The 25,658-nt window shown below is 44.0% G+C and overlaps 1 protein-coding gene and 1 long non-coding RNA gene across 2 annotated transcripts in view; both read left to right on the top strand.

The window, feature by feature from the left end:
- LOC124044336 (zinc finger transcription factor Trps1-like) overlaps positions 1-25,658 on the top strand; it is a 175,361-nt gene that overhangs the window by 93,510 nt on the left and 56,193 nt on the right.
- On the top strand, positions 2,130-11,254 carry LOC124043288. The gene is made up of 3 exons (XR_006840293.1): positions 2,130-2,258; positions 9,338-9,457; positions 10,385-11,254. It is a non-coding gene; the product is annotated as an uncharacterized LOC124043288 (long non-coding RNA).

Here is a 25,658-nt window from a genome sequence, read left to right as displayed (position 1 = left end):
ATAGGGTGGTACGGATTTCTTCTCTCATATCTGCAAGCAGAGTCTGAACATCAGACAGGATGGCATTGTCTCCCTCAAACTGTGCAATAGCTACTGCTATAGATTTCAGGAGTTTCAGGCTGCTTACCACTCTCTCCCAAAATACATCATCCAGGAGAATCCTCTTGATGGGGCTGTCCATATCGGCAGACTGTTATATGGACTTTTCTTGGAGAGACTCCTTCCCCTCCAGGAGACTGTCAAACATGATGACAATACCACCCCAACGGGTGTTGCTGGGCAGCTTCAATGTGGTGCTCTTATTATTCTCACTCTCCTTGGTGAGGTAGATTGCTGCTGTAACTTGATGACCCTTCACATACCTAAGCATTTCCTTGGCTCTGTTGTGGAGTGTGTCCATTGTTTTCAGTGCCATGATGTCTTTGAGGAGCAGATTCAATGCATGAGCTGCACAGGCAATGGGCGTGATGTGAGGGTACAACTCCTCCACTTTTGACCAAGCAGCCTTCATGTTCACAGCATTATCTGTCACCAGTGCAAATACCTTCTGTGGTCCAAGGTCATTGATGACTGTCTTCAGCTCATCTGCAATGTAGAGACCGGTGTGTCTGTTGTCCCTTGTGTCTGTGCTCTTGTAGAATACTGGATGAGGGGTAGAGATGATGTAGTTAATTATTTCTTGCCCATGAACATTTGACCACCCATCAGAGATGATTGCAATACAGTGTGCTTTATCTATGATTTGCTTGACCTTCACTTCACTCAACTCTGTTGAACTCTGCATCCAGCAAATGAGTAGATAAAGCATGTCTGGTTGGAGGGGTGTATGCTGGGAGAAGAACATTCAGAAATCTCTTCCAATACACATTGCCTGTAAGCATCAGAGGTGAACTCGTTGCATACACAGCTTGAGCAAGACATTCATCAGTATTTCTCTTACTTTCCTACATTGAGTCAAACAAAAACTTTAATTCCAGTAGGACCATGAGCTGTTGCTATCGATAAGGTGTCTGATTCATCATTTTTCACCTTGAATAGAAGTAGAGGGACTTTGCTTGAGGTGAGCGCTGAGGGAACATTATGCACTTGACCGGATGATTCAGCATCTTTGTTGCATTCTTCACATATGATTTGGCACAGTATTTGCAAATGTACACAGCTTTGATTCTACATTAGCTGCTGTGAAATGTCTCCACACATCAAGTAGTTCCCGTGGCAATTTCCTGTAAAGATTAGCAAAAAAATAGTTTTAAAAAACTATACAATTCCATGTACAGACAAATAGTTAAGAAGTTAGATTAAACAACTCCTTTGTAAGATAAATGTTTTAAGATGAAACGTGTATGGAAACAGCTGAATTAACACTCGTCAGTTAGCAGGCTCAAGCAAGCTAAAACCCACATGGTAGCAAAAACTAACTAGCAGAAATTGTTAACAAGTTAGAAATCATTTAAACACACTTTGCTGTAGGCTACTATTTACTAGTTAACAAAAAATCATGCATGTCATATAAAATATATTCAACCAATCAAGTATTGTAATCAAAACTTACTAGAAAGCATGTAGTCCTTGGCTCTGACAGTGTTGTAATGTGGGTTCAACAGCATCTCATTAGTGTGCAAGATCTTGAGAATCAGCTGTACATGTGATGGAAGAATGCACTGTCCATGCAGAGGGTTGCAATTCTATTGAATTGGGGACAGTTTAACCTAAATATGCCACAAGACCTAGAATTGCCTTATATGTATCCCTCAAAAATGGTTCACTGTTATAAGCTAACTTTTTAGATAAATGTAAGAAAAATTCCCCAAATTCCAGTACTTAACTTCCCATTGATAATTTCTGGAAAAATTCCAGAAATCTACCGGAAAGTTTCCGACCTTTTGCAACCCTAATCACCTCTCTTCCCCTCCCCTCTCCTCTCCTCCCCTCTCCTCTTCTACCCTCCCTCTCCTGCCACCCAGCTGTCCAGACAGGGAGGTGATGGCTGCCAAGTGGCCCTGTGGAGCGCAGATTAGATAGTGCCACTGCCTGAGTAAGACAGGCGGAGGAGCTGTGTGTGCATGCTTGTGTGTGTGTGAGAGAGTTTTGTTTGTGTGTGTGTTTGGGAGAGAGAGAGGGAGAGGGAGTGTGAGAGACACAGCCAGTGTTGCCAGTGTTAATGCAGTCCTCAGGAGCACTCCAGCCTGTCAACACAACCCCTGGACCGATGTTATATAAATCTGTTCTACAGACAACAATGCACTCTGCTAGCCAAAGTAGGTTATTTGTGTGTGTGTGTGTGCGTGTGTGCATTATGTTTTCAAATCTACATTAGAGTATATCTGTTAGCATCAGCATGCGAACACACAAACACTATGCTAAAATGTTGCAAACAGTACAACACTGTTTATACGTCAGCTGTGTAGTTTGCCACATGAATGTATGTGTCTGGTTTACACCCTGTTCTATTTACCCAGCAGACTGTGTTTGTTTTGGGTTTTTGTGCTTGTAAAACCATAGTTGTGACCGTTCGTATGTGTGTGAGCATTTGTTTTCTCTCCACGCATAGCCTGCTCTACTTCAATGCTCTATCGCTTAGTGTTGCGCCAACACATCTCAGACAGGACAGGAAGTGGGAGGAAAAGCTCCTCCGCAACCTGCAGCTGAATTCCATAACAGGGTGCCACATTTTACTGGCAGTGGAAAAGAAAGTGAGGGGGCAGTTGAACATAAAGGGGCCAGAGGGATACCTACCCCTGTCTGCCTGCTTCTGGGGACTGGGGCAAGTACTGGGGCTTGGGGTTAAGGCTGAAGCTAAGGCGGGGGCTGGGGCTGGGAATGACGGGGTGGGTTGGAGGAATGATTACCTCAGCGGTGCACTGTCTGCCCGGACGGGGGTGGAATACAGTGGTGCGCTTCAACCACCCGCCTTCCAGGACGCCACTGTTTATTTTTGTCTATGGGCTGATGGGAAATGTGACTGCTGCAGAAACAAACTGACACCCAGTGCAGCCAGCAGACCAGAGCTGGAGCCAGAGAACCAGGGCCAGAGAGCCAGGACCAAGCAGCCAGGGCCAGGCAGGGTGGAGGCCGGAGGGTGAGGGGGGTTATTCAGAGCGTTTCAGAGCTGTTAGCTGGCGGAGGCGTGTGGCGGTGATACGATGGAAAAGATGGCGAGTGCGTGACCAATGTGTGCTGTGGCCTGTTCCACCAGCCCATAATGTTCACAATGGGTTTAAAAACCTTCCAAAAGAGACATAATCACAAGGTAATTCAGCATTCATGCCCGTCTGCCACATTAATTCACCCCCATTTCTGTCAGAGGCACCGCACTGTATTTCCATTGTCTGTGTCATTTGTTAGTTCGTGGACGTGAGTAGCTATCGCAGCATGTCACATATTTTATTTGGATTTCATGGTTTGGCCCGCTTTATGAATGTGCCGCTGGTGCTGTTCATGCTGGTTTGTTAGTCTAATGCAGAACCAGCAACCAGCTCAACGCCTGGTTCACATGATTTTGGAAATGAGGCCCTTTATCTACTTCCCCAGAGTCAGATGAACTCCTGGATAACATTGTTATTTCTCTGCGTGCGGTTTGAAGGAAGCTGCTACTAGCTAGTAGATACCCATAGAATTCCAGTTATTGCGTTAATGCTAGTTACCATTGGCTCGCGAAAATACCCCATCCATGAGTTTATCTGACTCTGGGGAAGTACTGCAGATAAAGGGTCTCATTGCCAAAATCCCAAAGTATCCCTTTCTCAACCCACTCCCATTGAGTCACACAGTCAACTAGGCAGGGAGCTGCCCTAGCCATGCGTTATGATAATCGGCCTGGTCTGTTTTCACTCACCAACATCTTTATAACCATTATAAACGTCAGTGAGAATAAAACTCTATGACCCAACTCATTATGTATTATTTACATTTCAACCAAAGCAAAACTATAAAGTATAAATAAAGTAACATTTTATCGGTCAATGGTTTTGCGTTTACCATGCAAAATAAGAACCCTACTGTTACACGTTGCTTCAGACCATAATTCAATAGGTGACTGGCTTCTATTTCTGCGTTCGGGGTAATTTTCATTCTGTAATTGTTGTACAATGCTCTGTGTCAAATGTTGAATTACTCGTTAGATTAAACTGGCTCGCGGAAGACATTGTAACATCTCTGAAACATTCGGTCAGTCTGGCTGTCTCTGTGTGACATCGTTGGTACAGTCAAACGGAGTGGGAGGGGGTTTGGGTAGAAGTACTCCAGACAACTTTTGATCCTATGTAACTGACTCGGGTTTGAACCAGGTCTCCTGCTAGCCACATAAATGTGTTAGCCCACGGAGCTAAAGCCTAGGTGTTAGCTCATGGAGCCAATACAAGTATTCAGGTCTCAGGCAACCAACCGTATGCATAATCACAAGCTCGATTCCGCACCACCTCGCCTAGCGGTTAAGAGCATTGGGCCAGTAACCGAAAGGTGTCTGCTAAATGACTACAATTGCAAAATATTTGCAGAGTTGAGTCAAACTCTGACCCATGGGGACAGCTGGACAGCGCACATCTCATCTAGTCACATCCCTCTTTTTAATCTGTCTACCACACAAACAGTGTAATGTCCACCATGGTTGATGCTGTGGAAATGTGTTTGTTTACGCTAGCGGACATAGTAATGGCCATAGGCTCTGTGAGAGCGGGACGCACTCATTTCACCCAGTGGGCGGTGCTATACGTCATGGCCAATGTATATTTCAGCACGCATACTGTTGCACACAGTGTAGAGAATAAGCTGAACACTCGCTCGCGTCCAGATTGTGAAATCGATTCAACGCACCGCTAAACCATAGGGTACAGGTTGTCTAAGCCTAACTATAGTATTGGATGTTACTGTTTCGTCAGAGAGCCACAAAGAAGTAAACACATGTAATTGCTGAATTCACATTGTTTGCTATTTCATGCTGCCACAGAATAGAAAGAAACAAACAAAAAATGATTTTTCTGAATTTCGCATTGTTTAAGGTTGAAAGATATCATTCACGCAAAGTAATGATACTGGGTGAGTAAGTATGCATCCAGGATAATATGGCAAAGTTGTCCTCGTGTATAGTCCCTCAAACAAATAAATAAGACCAAGAACATCCAAAATCCATCAGATTAAATTATTAGGATTATAATCTTTTTAAACTTTTACCCCCAATTGGTAGTTACAGTCTTGTCCCATCACTGCAACTCCTGTACGGACTCAGGAGAGGCGAAAGTCGAGAGCCATGCGTCCTCCGAAACACGAACCTGCCAAACTGCACTGCTTACTGAACCCAGAATCCAGCCGCACCAATGTGTCAGAGGAAACACTGTACAACTGGCGACCGAAGTCAGCTTGCAGGCACTTGGCCCGCCACAAAGAGGTACTAGAGCGTGATGGGACAAGGTCATCCCGGCCGGCCAAACCCTCCCTAACCTGGACGACGCTGGGCCAATTGTGCGCCGCCTCATGGGTCTCCCGGTCACGGCCGGCTGTGACACAGCCCCGGATCGGTGCCTTAGACCACTGCGCCACTCAGGAGGCCATGAAAAGTATTTAATGAAGCCAGCAACGCAAATAATTCTTCACAGTGATTGACAGTATACAGGTATTATTGCAAACCAGAGCCTAAATCCTGTCATGATCGGTTTCTTATATTTCATTCAGGTAAATTTAGTGTATTGGTTTGATAGTGCCATTGGCATTATTGGTTGGCTAGCAAGGAAAACTTGACCTTTCGCATCGTTCACTTTTGGGAAATTTGGTCCAGTCACATGGTAGCTAATTATGGTTAGTTCAAATAAAGAAAAATGATGTACTAATATGAAAGTGCAATTGTAAACTATAAAGTATAAACATAGCTTTATGTTTATATGAGGTCCCAGGCGGAGGGTTCTCGTTTGAACGTAGACCCGCATTGGACAGTCCTTGCACTTTGAAACCCATGGTGACGTATAGCATCGCCCACCGCGCAAAATGTCGTGAAAAGAGTGTGTCCCCTGTGAGAGTGTGGCACAGTTTTTATACTGTTGCGCCTAATGTAGTGAGGGCATTATGCCTCACCTCTTTCCTCCTCCTCTCCTGTCATTTGTTTTAGTTAAACTGTCTTCGTTCACTTAAGATGACAGACGGAGTGGAAAATGAGACATTTTTACAGCTTTTGGTTTGGTCGGTCGAACGCATTGGTTATTCCAGAAATGAGTGTAGCTGAATCCGGACTGACAGCACATCACTAAGGAGAGCATCTCCACCTAATGAGGACATGATTGCTTTGGCCCTGTGTCACTCAAAGCACAAGTCCCACCCTGTCCTCCCAGTACAGCAGAGCCAGAAACAACTAGGTGGTCCTAATAACGTAGGCAGGGTACTGAAACTGGAACCCAAACTAGGTAAAAAAGAAAGAAAAAAAATGTTTCCCGCACATCGTAATTTGGAGGTTTATATAAATGAGCTATTTGAGTTGGTGGCCAAAGCACTGCTAGCTGCATGTTGGAACACATGAGGCTCAAACTAGGGCTCTGGTCGGCAGCAGAAGTCCTCTGTCTTTACTACACACCATACAAGTCATTGACCTGACAGCAACATTACCAGCCTTCTTCATTCTTTTTTCTCCTTTCTTATTTTTATACTCCCTCCCTCCTTCAGTCTCTCCTATCCCTCACGTTATGCCCCAGTATTCCCTCCCTCTCTCCTTCAGTCTCTCCTATCCCTCACGTTATGCCCCAGTATTCCCTCCCTCTCTCCTTCAGTCTCTCCTATCCCTCACGTTATGCCCCAGTATTCCCTAACGCCCTCCTTCAGTCTCTCCTATCCCTCACGTTATGCCCCAGTATTCCCTAACGCCCTCCTTCAGTCTCTTTTGTCCCTCACAGTCTCTTCTTCCCCAGCATCCCCTCCCTTCTTCAGTCTCTTCTGTCCCTGTCCATCACATTATGCCCTAGCATCCCCTCCCTTCTTCAGTCTCTTCTGTCCATCACATTATGCCCCAGAATTCCCTCCCTCCTTCAGTCTCTTCTGTCCCTCACGTTATGCCCCAGCATTCCCTCCCTCCTTCAGTCTCTTTTGTCCCTCACATTATGCCCCAGCATCCCCCACCTCCTTCAGTCTTTTCTGTCCCTCACATTATTCCCCAGCATCCCCTCCCTCCTTCAGTCTCGTCTGTCCCTCACGTTATGCCCCAGCATCCCCTCCCTCCTTCAGTCTCTTCTGTCCCTCACATTTTGCCCCAGCATCCCCTCCCTCCTTCAGTATCTTCTGTCCCTCACATTATGCCCCAGCATCCCCTCCCTCCTTCAGTCTCTTCTGTCCCTCACGTTATGCCCCAGCATCCCCTCCCTCCTTCAGTCTCTTCTGTCCCTCACATTATGCCCCAACATCCCCTCCCTCCTTCAGTCTCTTCTGTCCCTCACATTATGCCCCAGCATCCCCTCCCTCCTTCAGTCTCTTCTGTCCATCACATTATGCCCCAGCATTCCCTCCCTCCTTCAGTCTCTTCTGTCCCTCACATTATGCCCCAGCATCCCCTCCCTCCCTCCTAGGCTGGTCCCATGGTTGGGGCTGGAGTGTCAGACCAGACCGACGGCAGCCCCTTATTTGGCTGGGGAACTACCTTGCCTTCTCTTTCCTTCCTTTGCGTGTAGATGAGTCGTTGTGCTCTGTGCCCAATTGTAAAAAGAACATCTGGCTTGCATATTGGTTCCATGTGTGAATATGAGATCAGCCCAAATAATGACCAGACTCAATCAGGGACCTGGGAGAAAGAGTAATGCATGGTGCTCTTGATTTGTTAGACAGTCCAAATTGGCAGCACCTTATATAATTAGGGAGCAATTGGCTGAGATTAGACTGGTTTCGGACCCTGACCAGTCATTAATTTGGACCCCCATACGTTCCCCTACGTCCCGCCTTTGCCCCTCCGACCCCCTTCAGAATATTTGCCAAAGCGCTATCAGCTGTTAGCTATTTGTCAGGAACCTCCCTCATACCGGACTTAATTGTTTTAGACAAACAAGCTTGTGGCCTGGTCTTTTATACAGGAAGACATGGCTGCTTTGATCCATACAATATTCCTCAGTAGAGCCTCAGAGCTATTTACCAAGGAGATTTATTCACAGACAAACAGTGGAGCAACTATTCCCTGTTCCCTGACTGTAGCCTACAGAATCGGCCAGTTCATATCTCTAGGCTCCCATTCTGCATTCTCTGAAATGAAATGCTGATTAAATGCACTTTTATTTAACAATCAACCTTAGTGTTTTGTTTGTACTGAAACAGTTATTTTCTCTCTCCATCCTCTCATCAAAGTGCTAAACATATGCTAATTCAAAATATTTGTTTAAGCGTTTACCCTTTTGCCAGTAATTTCATTTCAGATTTTCCAATCCAGGTGCTGATGTATAAAAAATTGGGCCGCTGTGATGTGCGGTTGAATGACGTTGTGGAATTAGCATGATCTGTATTGGCAGCTGTACAACTCTATCCTCTTTGGCTGGGAGATGGGAGTGTTCTGATGAGAGTGTGCGAGCCATCACTGTTTACCGTTCCATTCCAGAACAGGACATGGTTTTATTGGGGGATGTTCTATTCCACACTCCACATAAAAATCAAGGCCAGAAAGTGGTCAAATATTATGTTCTGGAGAGTTGGTACAGTCAGACATTGAAGTCATTGTCCAGGATTTTCCCTTAAATATCTCAACAGTCCGTAGACTAGAGGATGATATATAAAGGAGGATGATATAAATACCGTCCCAATAACACATTCCATCCATGAATGCACTGAGATTGTTAGGGCAATATGACTTTTTCTGTTATATTTCTGTGTCCTGGGTGTAATACAACATACATTAGGACAACACTACTAGATTAAGATGTAGGCTGAGGCCACTCTTTGGAAATTCCCTGTCTGTCCCAAATGGCATCCTATACCCTATATGGTGCACTATTTTTGACCAGAACCACGAGGGTCCTAGCCAAAAGTAGTGCACGATATGGGGAATAGGGTGCCATTTGGGACGAACCCATTGTAACACTGATTGACTGCAGCCTCCACTATGTCATGTCAGACACTGGGTTTCCTCTCAGTCAGACAGAACAACATGGTTGTAGAGTGTAAAACAAACAAGCTGGCTCCCGCCAAGGAGCTGCTCGTCTCGTCACTACACTACCTGCTGTGTGTTCTGTCTGGCACTCTGCCCAACATTTTACACTGCTACACTGCCGAGTGTGTGTGTATTTGTTGTGTGTGTGTCACTGCTACACTGTCACACCACAAATGCCTCCTCCCTCCCTCTAACCAATATTCAGGAATTGAACCTGTCTATCCTCCTTCCTTCTAGAGTAATCGCCTTATCTCTCTATAGCCCCTGGGACATCACGCTACCGCACCACACCCAGCGCCACACCTCGATCATGTTCTGTCTCAGCGCTCTCTTTCATTGCAATTGGAAGAGTAGCAGGTAGGGCTACACTCTTTGAGCTGTTTTTACTCTCGCTCTCTCTCCCACTCAGTCCTGCTTTCTCTCTCTCTCTCTCTCTCTCTCTCTCTCTCTCTCTCTCTCTCTCTCTCTCTCTCTCTCTCTCTCTCTCTCTCGCTCTCTCTCTCTCTCTCTCTCTCTCTCACTCTCTCTCCCTCTCGTTCTCTGTCTCTCGGTCTCTCTCTGCCCATGCTTTGTTTGAAGAGGGGCCTCAAAATGAGAAAGGGAGAGAAATAAAGAGAGTAGGGAAATGGAGGTGGGGCTGTGATAGAGTTGTGTTATTTTTATTAAAATATGCTTTAGCCATGGAATGTGCATTAGCTGTAGATGATTTCCTATTAGAGGCTTATCTGCTAGGCATTTGGCTCAGGGCCTGCTGGCCTAGGTACTATGGTCTGTTTCCCAACTCAATGAGGGGGAGAGAGATACAGGAACGGGGGGGAAAGAGAAAGAGAGAGAGGGGGAGAGTGGAAGATAGGGACAGGGGGACAGAAAGGGAGGCAGAGAGAGAAAGAGAGGGAAGGATAGAGAGTTTGTCCATACAGAGTAGAGGAGCAGGGGAATTCACCATGCGCTGCCATAGAAACCCTGGTCGTCCATGGCACCATTGGCTGAACCAGTGACGCGGATCGGCAGAATCCAAAGCTCCCCAAGCTACTGTCATTCTACTGAGTAAAAGGAGAAAACGTGAAAGTTTTCTTAAAAATGCAGTTCGGGATCTTGAGCACTTACACATTCGTAACATGTTGTATGAATTGTAATTCATAACCTATCATACAAAATGGATGACGTAGTACACAATTCTCACGGACCCGTTTTGGCTCGTAAGCACTTCTTTCAAAAATGGTGGCTGAAATTGTATAAAAACTCTGGAGCATCACTTTAATTCTCAAATCTTCTCTGTTACAGGTGATAAATGGGCAGAGGACACTTGCCTTTGGGACATGGGTAAAAAGATGGAGATAGGATGGGTGTGAGAGTGCTGAAGTTTAGGTATGATTACAAGTATGTTCAGCTGAATTATTGGATCAGTGTGGTGTTTGAGTTGGGGCATAACTGGGGAGTTTTCACTTAAACACATCTAATGGAATCCTGCTTATGGAATCTACCTACCATCTCGGGGGTATTTTAAGGTTTGATATAGAACTTGTTTGTCACTCACTTTTCACCTTTTTCTTTCACCATCATAAAAAAGATGCTACCCATTCCCGTTAGGGAGAGATGCTACCCCTTCCCGTTGGGGAGAGATGCTACCCCTTCCCGTTGGGGAGAGATGCTACTCCTTCCCGTTGGGGAGAGATGCTACCCCTTCCCGTTGGGGAGAGATGCTACCCCTTCCCGTTGGGGAGAGATGCTACCCCTTCCCGTTGGGGAGAGATGCTACCCCTTCCCGTTGGGGAGAGATGCTACCCCTTCCCGTTGGGGAGAGATGCTACCCCTTCCCGTTGGGGAGAGATGCTACCCCTTCCCGTTGGGGAGAGATGCTACCCCTTCCCGTTGGGGAGAGATGCTACCCCTTCCCGTTGGGGAGAGATGCTACCCCTTCCCGTTGGGGAGAGATGCTACCCCTTCCCGTTGGGGAGAGATGCTACCCCTTCCCGTTGGGGAGAGCTCTGGCATTATACATTCTATTTGTATTTCATCAGAAGTTATTCTTCCGTATGGTTTTGGTTCAGTCCTCAAGAAGATTTCCCCCGTCCACTTCATCTACAAAAGATGGAAACTTTTTTGTTTTGGAGAGCAAACGTTTGCCAGAGATACTGCTGCCTTAAAGGTGAAGTCTGGTGATTTGCACATAGATTTTTAGACTTTTGAGTGAATCTTAAGGAATATAACTTATGAATGATTCAACTGTCTTACCCCATGACAACACAAAATATATGCTTGTTTGTAACAATGCAATTGTAAAGAAACACTGCGTCTCTTTTAAACATGGCTAAAACTATCATTGTATCTCATGGTTGGTTAGTCCTTTCATCCATAGCCCTGTCTATGAATGTGATTGGTTACATTTCTCCAGCCCCCTATCTCAGCTGTTTACCCAAAAAGTGGCGGAGGAAAATTATGTTGTTGTTTGAATTACACTCTGCAGCTTTAAGAACACGATAAGTGAGTATCCCTGTGACAACTAGAAGTGCTCTCACTCCCAGCCACACACAGAGTTCCCCTCGGGAGCAGTGAAAATAATAAGAGTTGCTGTTGCGTAACCTCCTCGGGTTACGTACGTTATTGTGAGTGAGTGATACAGTATTCTAGAATTCCGACACTTGTTGCAGCCAAAAACCCCTGCAACCCTGACCTCCAACAGAAGTTCTTAGAAGCTTGTAAAAGCCATGCTCACAAATCTCTGCATTCTTCCCAGCTGGTTCACGCTGCTGGCTGGCTGGGAGTGTGAGAGCTAGTTGAGGCTCTCTAAATGTGGTGTTCATTTTCATTTTTATAGCAGGCCTCATTAGGGACGTGTATGTTTTCACAAACAGGTTATTCCCAACTGCAGATGTTAGCGCTGCTTGCTAGATGCTAGCGTACTGTAGCAGGGTGGTGGATCTGCTCGACTTCTTGGCTCTCGATTCAGGACTACTGCAGACTACCTCATATCACCAGGAGCAACGCACACACACATTCACCAATAATTGATTCACATTCAAAATCCTATTTCACCTAACCCCTAAACTTAACTCTAACCTTAACTCTAACCTTAATTTCTAACTCCTAACCCTAAACCTAACCCCTAATTCTAACCCTTAACCTAACCCTTAACCCTAAAATAGCCCTTTTCCTTGTGAGGACCTACAAAATGTCCTCAATTGTCAGCATTCTCCCTGGTTTACTATTCTTGTGAGGACTTCTGGTACTCACACACACACACACACACACACACACACACACACACACACACACACACACACACACACACACACACACACACACACACACACACACACACACACACACACACACACACACACACACACACACACACACACACACACACACACACACACACAACATAACAGCAATCCATCTATAATGTGTCTACGTCTTCTAAATGCTTCCTGTACATGTTTTTTCAACCTGGATCTCAGTTGTGTTTTTGAACAAGAGAACAGTTTTTTAGCAGTATCTTTGCTGTTTTACATCAATGTAAATGATGTTTTTGAACTAGAGGAGTTTTGGAAACAAACGCAGTTCTCAATAACAGCAAGCTGTTTACTGTTAGGGTTTTAGCACGTTAGGTAACTCCTGAATGGAAAGTAGCCCACATGCGTGCCAAGGTGTTGGGGAACTGAGGCTTAGCTGAGTTGACAGTCACAATCTCACCCCACAAGCTGCTTGCTGATTGGCTGCTGTGAAGGTGTGTTTGTTTCAAAGCCAAGGCCTTATTTGTTCATTTGTATGCGCGAGTATACTATGTTTATGTGTGTGTTTATTTTTGTATGTATATATGTGTGTGTGTACGTGCACTTTGTGTGTGTGTGTGTGTTTTGCTAGGATCCTGAGTTAATTGGCCCCGTGGCAAATGAAGCAGGAAACAATAAGCTGCATGCTGACCAACCAGAGCTTCTCCTGATCTGCACTGAGCTGAGAAGCCCAGGGGGAACAGGGAGAGGAGAGCCATCCTCAACCAGGTCTTATGTTTAACCTCATCGTTAGAGAGGGGAGGGATCAGCACCACTGGACCATCTCCTGCATGCCCACCCTGCTCTCATCTCCCAGGAAGAACAGTCCATTCAGAATACTTAGAAAAACAACGATGCAAAACACATATATTTTCTCTATGGTTGCATCTCAAATTGTATCCTATTCCCTATATAGTGCACTACTATTGACCAGAGCCTTAGGAGTAGTACTGCACTATATAGAGAATAGTGGGGCATTTGGAAGGCATACTATATTAACAACACTTTCTTGTGTCATTACCCTCCCAATGATCAGATTAAAAAATAGTAGTGGGTTATATTAAAGCTGATTGTGAATTTGAAAAAACAGGGCCAGGCACATTTGTTATTGTTTTTGTTTTGCATTCGGCTCCGTGGTAAAATAAATCATAGTACTTACTCTGCAATTCTATAGCGCGTCCATTTGATGCAAGCATTTCGCTACACCGGGAATAACATCTGCTAAAACATCTGCTTGGGAAACAGCAGAGAGAGCACGTCCCTATCCACATCAACGGGACCGCAGTGGAGAAGGTGAAAAGCTTCAAGTTCCTCGACGTACACATCACCGACCTTCTGAAATAGTCCACCCACACAGACAGTGTGGTGAAGAAGGTGCAACAGTTTCTCTTCAACCTCAGGAGGCTGAAGTAATTTGCTTTCCTGACATTTTCACAGGTCCTCTCTCCATGGCAGTGTTTCCCAAACTCATCATTAAGCTTGGATTATTTGAATCAGCTGTGTCGTGGTAGTGCAGGAACCAAAACGTGCACCCCAGTTTGGGAAACACTGCTCAATGGTCTCATGGCTGTTTTGTCCCTTTTCTTCCAACCCTGTAATGAGTGACTCTGTCTGTCTACAGCAAAGAGCTCATATATTCAGCTTAATAATGATATTGCAGTGTAATGTAGATGATGTAGTGCTGCTCGTTCCCCTGTCTGGCTGTGTGAAGCCCCAGAGCGACTCCATAGATTGGGCTGGGGCCTGGGCAGAGAGAAACAAGGCTGAGGCTGCGTGGTGCTGGGCTTCTGGACCTCTAAGCCTTCTCTCTCTCTCTCTCTCTCTCTCTCTCTCTCTCTCTCTCTCTCTCTCTCTCTCTCTCTCTCTCTCTCTCTCTCTCTCTCTCTCTCTCTCTCTCTCTCTCTCTCTCTCTCTCTCTCCCTTCCTCTCTCTCCCTCCTCAGTGTGATTTAAGCAGAGAGGAGAGGCGTAGTTTATCCAGAGATGATGGGGCTGGGCTTTCATTCATTCTAATGAGCCTCTGGTACCCCGTAGGTCACTGAGTCATCCTCTCGCAGGTGAAGTGTGTGTGGACGGGTGTGTGTTTCTGTTTGTGTGTGTATGTGTGAACAGGGTTTAGAAAGTGTCAGGGCTTCGGCTGGCTGTAGAATAGAGAGTAGGGGATAATTTTATGAAGATCCTGTGCTGCTGCTACCTTACCTCTCCTGTGTATCATCCCAAGCTAGCTACCATGGTCAGGCTCCACTGACTTACCACCTTCAACTCCCAAACCAGGTGTTTTTGTGTGCCTATGTGTGTGTGTGTGTGCCTATATATGTGTGTGTGTGTGTGTGTGTGTGTGTGTGTGTGTGTGTGTGTGTGTGTGTGTGTGTGTGTGTGTGTGTGTGTGTGTGTGTGTGTGTGTGTGTGTGTGTGTGTGTGTGTGTGTGTGTGTGTGTGTGTGTGTGTGTGTGTGTGTGTGTGCCTGTTTCTGTGTGTGTGCGTGTGCGTGTGCGTGACTGCATGCATATGTGTATGCTTGCATCTTTTCCTGCATGTGAGCATAGTCCTGTATGCATGCGTGTGTGTGCATGTGTTTACAATTCAAAAGCTGTGTTTGCATAAACAGAGAGATCAATGGCAAATCCCCCTTTTCAGAATACTGCTAGTTGACAAAGTCAGAAGGCTCTCTGCCATCGCCATCTGTGTTGAAACTTTTCATTGGCTGTTTCCACCCTGCCTGGGCCGCCCGCCCCGAGTCTCTCCCTCACCTCACCCTCCTCCCACTTTCTTTCTCATCTTGCCCCCTCCTCCCCCAGTCTCTCCCTCACCCCTTTCCTCCCCTCTTCCCATTTCTCTCCCAGTCTGCTTGACCGGGTCCTGTGTTCCTCAGTTCCTGTCTGGGCTTTTACAGCCAGTGTACAAAGCTGCTTGATGCCAGGTGGCCTAAAACAATGGCCATGTAGACAGCAGAGGGAGAGGGGAAGCTTGGGTTTCCTGCTGTTGTTGTTGTCCCCATCACCGTATCAGTCAGTGTGAGTGCCTTTTAATAAGTATGTGTCTCTGTGTGTGTGTGTGTTTGCATGTGTGTGTGTGTGCATGTGTTTGTATTCTGGTGGGTGCCATGGCAACAAGGCAGATTGTGTCAGAGTGGCGGAGGGAGGGTGTTGTGAGGCAGCCTCACTGTGGTCACTGGAGATAACAGAGAAGTAATATAGATCCAGGGTCTAATTGCCTGTTAGACTGGTCCAGGATCTGAGGTAACAGAGAAGTAATACAGATCCAGGGTCTAATTACCTGTTAGACTGGTCCAGGATCTGAGGTAACTGAGGTGCATTCCGGGGGGCTATAGGCCCGCCTGGTCATTAGACTGATTCATGAGTCTGTGTTTAGTGGATTTAGTATACCAGCCCTATGCATGGATAAAACATTGGAAACATGGAGCTCTAACTCTTTCTGATTCTCTCTCTCTCTCTCTCTCTCTCTCTCTCTCTCTCTCTCTCTCTCTCTCTCTCTCTCTCTCTCTCTCTCTCTCTCTCTCTCTCTCTCTCTCTCTCCCTCTCTCTCTCTCTCTCTCTCTCTCTCTCTCTCTCTCTCTCTCTCTCTCTCTTTCTCTCTCTCTCTCTCTCTCTCTCTCTCTCTCTCTCTCTCTCTCTCTCTCTCTCTCTCTCTCTCTCTCTCTCTCTCTCTCTTTCTCTCTCCATCCATCTCTCTCTCTATCTCTTTCAATTACATTTTCTAGGGGGCTTTATTGCCATGGGAAACGTATGTTTACATTGTCCAAGCAAGTGAAATAGATTGTACACAAAAGTGAAATAAAGAGTAAAAAATGAACATTAAACAGTACACTCACAAAAGTTCAAAAAGAATAAAGACATTTCAAATGTCATTATGTCTACATACAGTATATTTCTCTCTCTCTATCATACATTCTTACATTCCTCCTATCTATTCTCCTCTTCCAGCCCTCGGCTGAAAAACAGTTGACATTAAGTTTCGAGGGGAATTTATTAACACACAAAAAAATCCGTTAGTCACAAAGAGCCAAGCTGATTGATGCCAGACACACTGTGCCCTGTGCCCTACACTGAATTCTGTGTTTATGTTTCCCCCAGAAAAAAATCTAATAAAAATAGCCAGTTTCCTCCAGAACAGTAAGCCTGAGGTGTTTACAGTAGGCCTGCGTCCTAAATGACACCCTATTCTCTATATAATGCACTACTTATGAACAGAGCCCTATGGGATGTAATTTGGGACGCAACTTAGAGATGTGAAGGGGCCTTCACAAACGGGGTCTGAATTCATCACTGAGATGGACTTTTCTATATTACAGTAGGCCCAGGGTTTGCAGTATGTGAGGGGTTTTCCATTTGTTATTTTCTCAATCAAGGGAGGTCATGACATAATCATAGTAGTGTAAGTCAAGATATAATGTGTGTGTTTGCGTGGGTGGGTGTATGTGTGTGGGTTATCAACCTCATTATCTCCTCTTCTGACTAATACCATAATATGGTGTTCCTACTCTACTCTAGCTGGCTTACAGTATGTGGTGACAGGACCAGCTCACTCTGCATGTGTATCCGCACACGTTTCGGAGGTGAAAATGAATAGATGAATAATTGAAATGTGAGGGGGCGGATAAAAAATGTTTTCCCTCAGACTTGTACGTCGCCTCAGTCTTCTGTAGACAGGCTGTGTGGCTGTGTGAATGCAGAGTGCACAACCAAGAACTGGTTGTGGTAAAGAGGTTTTCGTCCTATTTGTCAGAGATGATTTATTTTCTCCGCTGATAGACATGTTTTAACTGTCACACAAAAGCCTTGATTGGATTCTCGGTAGCAAAATAGAAAATGTTAATGCAATGTAAAGTCTTAATAGATTTAACAAAATCAATGTGCTTGTACACGTTCCATCCCAAAGCTATAAAAACGATGTTTAATGTTCGACCCACTCTTATCCAAACATTATCTTTTACCTTTTGGATTGCATTTCAATGTTAACATATTCACCCAAGTGGTGTCTGTGTGTGAGCAATAGATTGTAGAAAAGTTTTGAACTTGCTTGTGTCTCTTTCCTTGTGTCCTGGTGTCAGATTGTCCTAAATTGCACCCTAACCCCTATATAGTGCACTACTTTTGACCAGAGCCCTATGGTACCATTTGAGACGTAGCATGCTGATGAAAGGCTGGACTCCATCATGTTCTCTTCCCTTTAGTCCTAATCCCTTACCTCAGTAATAACATTAGAGACTCCATCTATCGTATGGTCTATGTTTACACTTTATCATAACTAATAAGGCCTGGCTACAGCAGAGAATACACACACACACACACACACACACACACACACACACACACACACACACACACACACACACACACACACACACACACACACACACACACACACACACACACACACACACACACACACACACACACACACACACACACACACACCACCATCCCTACCCACCTTCGTGCGTGCGTCCCAAATGGCATCCTATTCTCTATTTCATGCACTACTTTAGACCTGGGCCCTGAGGGCTCTGCTCAAAAGTCGTGGGATATATAGGGAATAGAGTGCCATTTGGGATGCACTCAGTGTCTCCAGATTGATGGAGTGATAAAGGCCTGTTTTAAGAGTGCATCGAGAAACATGTGTTTCTAATAAGAGGCTTCAAGGCGAAGCCCTGTAGGCAGTGTTACATTACAAGAAGGAGAAGATTAAAACACAAGGAAAAGCATGTTTCAACATTTTTTTATCATCCCTTATCACTTCCCAGCTGGAACTCCAACCGACTTAAACTCTTCAATGTGAAACCATCCCTCTCTTCTAATCACGGGAAGAAATGATACACGTTTATATACCGTATGTGAGCCGTGCCCAGTCGCGCACACTGAAAAACTCTCAAAGCCGGAATGGAAATACACATCTCTTTTTCCCTCGCTCCTCCTTCCCTCTTTTCCCCCTTAAGCTCCTGTTTATTTCTTATACATTCAAAGCTAGATGGGTAAAAGTTAATAGGATTATACACCACTTGCTCTTTTTTTGGTAGACTCAAGGATATTCAGTATAATTACTGTTTCTACTAAAGCTGAGCTACAGCAAATGTAATGTAAAAACCTTATGCATTTATTCACTCATTACCTCATGCATATTTGCATTGGAGAAACATGTTCTTATTTTAAACTCATAATGAGAGCTTGCTTAATGTTTTTGCCTATAGCGTAGTTGGTGCAAATACAGATGTAGGAACTTAATTTTGAGCCAGTTTGCTACAGCATGAAAATAATCCCGCTGTAACAGGAAATTTGAATCGTTATGTGGATTACAATTAGTGAACATTTTTTGTAGAGGTTTAAACATTTTTCGTTCGGGAAATTTAGAAGTGGAAATGACAAACTTTAGAATAGTTTTTAAACTTCAAAAACACTACAAGTAAAAAAGTCCTGCAACATCGTGATGATCAAATTTATATACGGCATAGAATTAAAAAGGTATTGTCGGATATTATTTATCCTGATCAGACATCAATAGAAAGTTTAATTTCAGTTTAATCCACCAGAAAAGACAGAATGAATATTAGAACAAATATTATGGTTCAACTTAAAGAAAATAGTGATAAATAAAAAAGTATACCAGTTTAATTTAAGGACCAAAAAATTGACAGCTGCACCATACAGATTGCAAAATAGTTTGGAGGAGATTTTTGATGTACCGATTCCATGGCACATGGTTTAACTGATACAACGATAATTCTTGCAACCAATAGAATGTTATATATATATATATATATGTAGCTTGTTTTTAGGTTACAGGTTCAGGAATGCCTGAAAAATGCAACAATTAGTTGGAGCTAGCTCTGCAAATTGCACTGCTGGGTGATTTGATAAGTCAAAGTCAATCGATCAATAATATAATGATACTCTTAGCAAAGGTTTTTATCTTTCATTTACAATCAGTAGAAACTATGAGAACTTTCAGAACTTTTGTGAAACATCACAGCACAGTGGAAAATATATGTCTGCTTGAAATCTAAGCTAGATGGTCCTCATAGATAGATGGGAGGGGTTGGGGGTATCTGGAGGTTGGTCCCGTGTGGCTCAGTTGGTAGAGCACGGTGCTTGCAATGTAAGGGTTGTGGGTCTGATTCGCAATGGGGACCAGTATGAACATGTATGTACTCACTACAAGTCTCTGTAGTGAGTACATACTCACAGGGTAGCCTAGTGGTTAGAGCATTGGACTAGTAAGGTTGCAAGTTCAAACCCTCGAGCTGACAAGGTACAAATCTGTCGTTCTGCCCCTGAACATTCAGTTAACCCACTGTTCCTAGGCCGCCATTGAAAATAAGAATGTGTTCTTAACTGACTTGCCTAGTTAAATAAAGGTTTAAAAATTTCTTTTAAATAAAATAAGAGCATCTTCTAAATGACTCAAATGTAAGAACAAACAAAAGATAACTAATGTAAAATATACTGTCTGTGAAATGTATGTAGTAAGTGGAAGCATAAGTTTTGTTGTCCATAAGTTTACTCCAATTAGGGGAGGGGTGGTAGGATTAGGGGAAAACAATCAATTCAATGTGTTTTTATTTAAAAAATATATATATAAAGATATGCCATCTGTAGATCTACATCAGGATTGGGCCAGACATGACAGATGTTATGCTAGTCATGCATCCATACAGTACATGATATCTCCCAGGCCATTTATTAGACCCATTGTGGCTATGGTGAGTATTCCAGTGGGCAGCTGTGTAGCGTCGTTGCTAGGAGTCTATGTATGAAACAGCTGTGTGGTGTGTCACCCTCAGTAGTTGTCTAGAATGGTGTAGACTTGCACTGCAGCTGGGTGGTGGTCAAATAGACTCCACGATTCCATATTTTCTCCATGGTTCCATATGTACCTCCTGCTTTTTGTCTTTGTTCATGTTATGAATGATCCACTAATATATCCCAAGGGAAATTGAACCAGTATCTCTATGTGACAACGATCATATTTGTGTCCTAAACACCCTTACTTCCTCTCGTCTAGTGAGACTTATTCTGGGGGTTGTCCAAATCCAGGCCCTCCTTTTTGGCCCGGGTTGGATCCTGTCGCAGACATGCTTAACCCCACTTCAGGCCTTGGCTGACATGCCTCTCCCCTGAACACAGGGAGGTGCCTGTCTGCTTTGAGTTCCCTCATAATGAAACACTTGTTCTTAAATTGATCTGCAAATTGTTCAGCTTTTAATAAAACAGGCAATACGTTGCATGTGTTTGCAGAGAAAGGAAGGAGTCTCTGGCAAAGGCAAGTGTGTTTTTTTGGTGTATGTTAAACTGACAGCCACAGAAATTAGATGTATAATTGCAACTTTCCAGTACAATCACAATGTGCTCTGGCAAAGTTAAAGGTTCAATACAGCCTTTTTTTTATATCTCAGTATCAAATCATTTTTGGGTAACAAACAAGTACCTTACTGTGATTGTTTTTAATTTAAATGGATTAGAATAAACAAAAATAGCTTCTTAGTAAAGAACAATTTCTCAGGTAAGAATTTAGCTAGGACTGTCTGGGAGTGGTCTGAGTAGGGAGGGGAAAGCTGAAAATGTGCTGTTATTGGCAGAGAGATTCGGAACTCTCTTTCTTATTGGTCTATTAAGTAATTTACCTCATGGTGATGTCACCATGGAAGGCTAAAACTCCATCCCACCAAAACAGGCTGAAATTTCAAACAGCTCTTACACTAAAAGGTCATTTTCATCGTAGTATTATTCCAACCTAATAGTGTGGAAATATACACTGAGTGTACAAAACATTAATATTGAGTTGGTTTCGAAAGCGTTCTACAGGGATGCTGGCCCATGTTGACTCCAATTTTTCCAAAGTTGTGCCATACACACTGGAAACTGTATGGGGACTAGGGTTGCATATTTTGGGGACTATTCAGAGGTGGAAACTTTCCGGTCGGAATTAACGGGAATATATGGAAATTAACAGGAATATTTGGGAATTAACTAAAATATATGCAAATGAATATTAATACCATTTAAATGTAGATGTTTTTTTGCATTGGATATATTTACCATATCATATGGAGACAGAAACATAAAACTTTTACCTTCTCAAGTAGACATTATTGCAAATTATTAAATCCTTCCAATAGAAATAAAACAAATTATTTAGTTACGAATTTAACTTTAATTAAATGAGTTGACTCTTCACATGGGATGATTTCACTGAAAATCAAAAGAAAGGGAATATTGAATGATCCCCAATGATCCACTGCATCTCCCAAAATGATAGTCTAGAAACTAAAGCTTAGGTTGTCTTCCTCTCAGACTTCCATGTCTTCTCCCTGGACCTCCTCAAATTTCCACCTCTTGAACATCAGACTCTGAGGCCTCATCTTCACTCTCACTTTCCAACCTTGTTGAGGATGACTCGCTGTCAGGCTCAAAAGCCTCAAATTTGCCTGGATAGCCACCAATTTTTCAACCCGTTTATTGGTCAGCCTGTTGTGTGCTTTGTTGTGTGTGTTCCCAAACAAGAACCAGTTGCGCTCTGAGGCGGCTGATGTTAGTGGGATTTGGAGGCAACAGCGGAAAAAGCGTCAGATCCACAAAGTCCCTTCCACCATGTGACTGATGAGATATGTTGGCACAACTGCCATATTGCATCTCCATCCCAAAGCCCTTGCTTGGAAGTGGACTTCGCCAGACTGCCAAGAACCTTGCCCTCATACAGGCCAAGGTGGCAAGACACAGTAGTGATGATACCATAGGCCTTGTTGATCTCTGCACCAGACAGGATGCTCTTGCCAGCATACTTGGGGTCCAACATGTACGCTGCGGCGTGTATGAGCTTCAGGCAGAAGTCTTCACGCTTTTTGATGTATTTCAGAACTACAGTTTCCTCTGCTTGGAGCAACAGTGAAGTGTGCTGGGCAGTACGGATTTATTCTATTACATCTGCAAGCAGAGTCTGAACATCAGACAGGATGGCATTGTTTCCCTCAATTTGTGCAATGGCTACTGCTATAGGTTTCATGAGTTTCAGGCTGCTTAACAACGCTCTCCCAAAATAAATTATCCAGGATGAACCTCTTGATGGGGCTGTCCATATCGGCAGACTGTGATATGGACATTTCTTGGAGAGACTGCTTCCCCTCCAGGAGGCTGTCACACATGATGACAACACCACCACAATGGGTGTTTCTGGGCAGCTTCAATGTGGTGCTCTTATTCTTCTCACTTTGCTTGGTGAGGTAGATTTCTGCTATAACTTGATGACCCTTCACATACCTAACCATTTCCTTTGCTCGCTTGTAGATTTTATCCATTGTTTTCAGTGCCATGATGTCCTTGAGGAGCATATTCAATGCATGAGCTGCACAGCCAATTGGTGTGATGTGAGGGTAAGACTCCTCCACTTTAGACCAAGCAGCCTTCATGTTCGCAGCATTGTCTGTCGCAGCATTGTCTGTGCAAATACCATCTGTGGTCCAAGGTAATTTATGACTGCCTTCAGCTCATCTGCAATGTAGAGACCGGTGTGTCTGTTGTCCCTTGTGTCTGTGCTCTTGTAGAATACTGGTTGAGGGGTAGAAATCTCTTCTCATACACATTTATTCCAGAAAGACCATGAGTTGTTGCTGTCGATAAGGTGTCTGATTCATCATTTTCACCTCGAATAGAAGTAGAGAGACTTTTGTCAGGGGTTGCTTGTTATGGGCACTGAAGGAACTTTATGCACTTGGCCAGCTGATTCTGCATCTTTGTTGCATTATTCACATATGATTTGGCACTGTATTTGCAAATGTACACAGCTTTCCTTCTACATTAGCTGCAGTGAAATGTCTCCACACATCAGATAGTGCTCGTGGCTTTTTCCTTTAAAGATTAGGGGAAAATTAGGAATGAAAAACAAATGCAATTCCATGTACAGATAAATAGTTAAGCAGTTAGATTAAACAACTCCTTTGTAAGATATATGTTTTAAAATGAGTAATGTATGGAAACAGGTGAATTAACACTCATCAGTTAACAGGCTCAAGCAAGCTAAAACCCACATGGTAGCAAAAACTAACTAGCAGATATTGTTAACAAGTGAGAAATTATTTAAACACACTTTGCTGTAGGCTACTATTTACTAGATAGCAAAAATATCATGTTTGTGATATAAAATATATTCACCCCACCCAGAATTATAATCCAAATTTACCAGAAAGCATGTAGTCCTTGGCTCAGACAGTGTAGTAGTCTCATTAGTGTGCAAGATCTTGAGAATCATCTGTACATGTGATGGAAGAATGCACTGCACATGGGATGGAGGAATGCACTGTAAATGCAGAGGTTTGCAATTCTGTTGAATTGGGGATAGTTTAACCAAAATATGCCAATAGACCTAGAATTGCCTTATGTGTTTCCCACAAAAAAGGTTCACTCTTATAAGCTAACTTGTTTGATGAATTTAAGCAAAATTACTTAACTTTCCATGAAAATTTCCGACACTTAAGCCGAATAACCATTTTAGGTTCTGAAAGCACTTTTTTTTCTAAACGTGTAGCATTTGTCAATTACATCTTTGAACACCTTTGTCTGTCTTGATTCAAGACCCTCCGCTTTTAGAGATCATGCCCAGTCCATCATTGACTGTACGTTGAGTCAAATGGCTGGTTGACAAGCAGGGAGATCAAGGTCAAGCGAGAATGTTGTGTAGGGAAGAGAGACGGCGGGCCGCCACGTCTCCACCCGCCAGCGAGCCAAGGTGGACTTGTGGGAAATAAGGCCTGTTTATTTATTTATGTCCCAGGAATTAAATGGGATTTTTGGTGTGTTTGTTCTGCAAACACAACTGCATCAGGAATCTGCCAGAGAGGCAGCTCAACTAGAATGGACTGAAATCTGCGGGTCTATCGGCTTGTTCTGAATTGGATGATAAATAAGAGAAAGAAGAAAATAATCTATACAGTTGGGGCTAATACGATATGATTTGATTGGGAGTTGGAGCTGAGAGCTCTGTGTGCTGTTGTGTGACAAAAGGAATGCTTTCGAAGAGGATACACAAACCATCCTGAAAACGTCATTACAGTGTGGACATCATTTCGGCAGGGTTTTGTTATAAAAGCTCATTATCATGGTACAGCACAGCACAGAACAGCATAGAACAGAATAGCACAGAACAGAACAGGACAGAACAGAAATGAATAGCACAGCACCTAACAGCACAGAACAGAACAGCACAGAACGGAACAGCACAGAACGGAAAAGCACAGAACGGAACAGCACAGAACGGAAAAGCACAGAACAGAACTGCACAGAACAGCACAGAACAGAACAGCACAGAACAGCACAGAACAGAACAGCACAGAACAGCACAGAACAGAACTGCACAGAACAGCACAGAACGGAACAGCACAGAACAGAACAGCACAGAACGGAACAGCACAGAACAGAACAGCACAGAACAGCACAGAACAGAACTGCACAGAAAAGCACAGAACGGAACAGCACAGAACGGAAAAGCACAGAACGGAACAGCACAGAACGGAAAAGCACAGAACAGAACTGCACAGAACAGCACAGAACGGAAAAGCACAGAACAGAAAAGCACAGAACGGAACAGCACAGAACGGAACAGCACAGAACGGAAAAGCACAGAACGGAACAGCACAGAACGGAACAGCACAGAACGGAACAGCACAGAACGGAACAGCACAGAACGGAACAGCACAGAACGGAACAGCACAGAACGGAACAGCACAGAACGGAACAGCACAGAACGGAACAGCACAGAACGGAACAGCACAGAACGGAACAGCACAGAACAGCACAGAACAGAACAGAACAGCACAGCACAGAACGGAAAAGCACAGAACAGAACAGCACGGAACAGAACAGCACAGAACAGAACAGAACAGAACAGCACAGAACGGAACAGCACAGAACGGAAATGCACAGAACGGAACAGCACGGAACAGAACAGCACGGAACAGCACAGAACGGAACAGCACAGAACGGAAAAGCACAGAACGGAAATGCACAGAACGGAACAGCACAGAACAGAACAGCACAACACAGAACCGCACAGAACAGCACAACACAGAACCGCACAGAACAGAACAATACAGAACATCACAGAACAGCATAGAACAGCACAGAACAGAAAGGAGAATGAATTAAATATTTTCTTTCCCTGTGAGCCAAAAAGGAGCGATGTCCTCGAACCAGATCTGTTTCTCCGTTCCTAGGAGATGATCGTCTCCAATTAAGGGTTCTGTTTTGTCGTTTTTTCCCAAAAGGAAGTAAAATTCTG

Source organism: Oncorhynchus gorbuscha, linkage group LG09 (genome assembly GCF_021184085.1).
Source record: "Oncorhynchus gorbuscha isolate QuinsamMale2020 ecotype Even-year linkage group LG09, OgorEven_v1.0, whole genome shotgun sequence".
Taxonomy (NCBI): Eukaryota; Metazoa; Chordata; class Actinopteri; order Salmoniformes; family Salmonidae; genus Oncorhynchus; species Oncorhynchus gorbuscha.
Note: the sequence above shows the minus strand (reverse complement) of the source record. Positions and strands in the feature narration are given on the sequence as shown.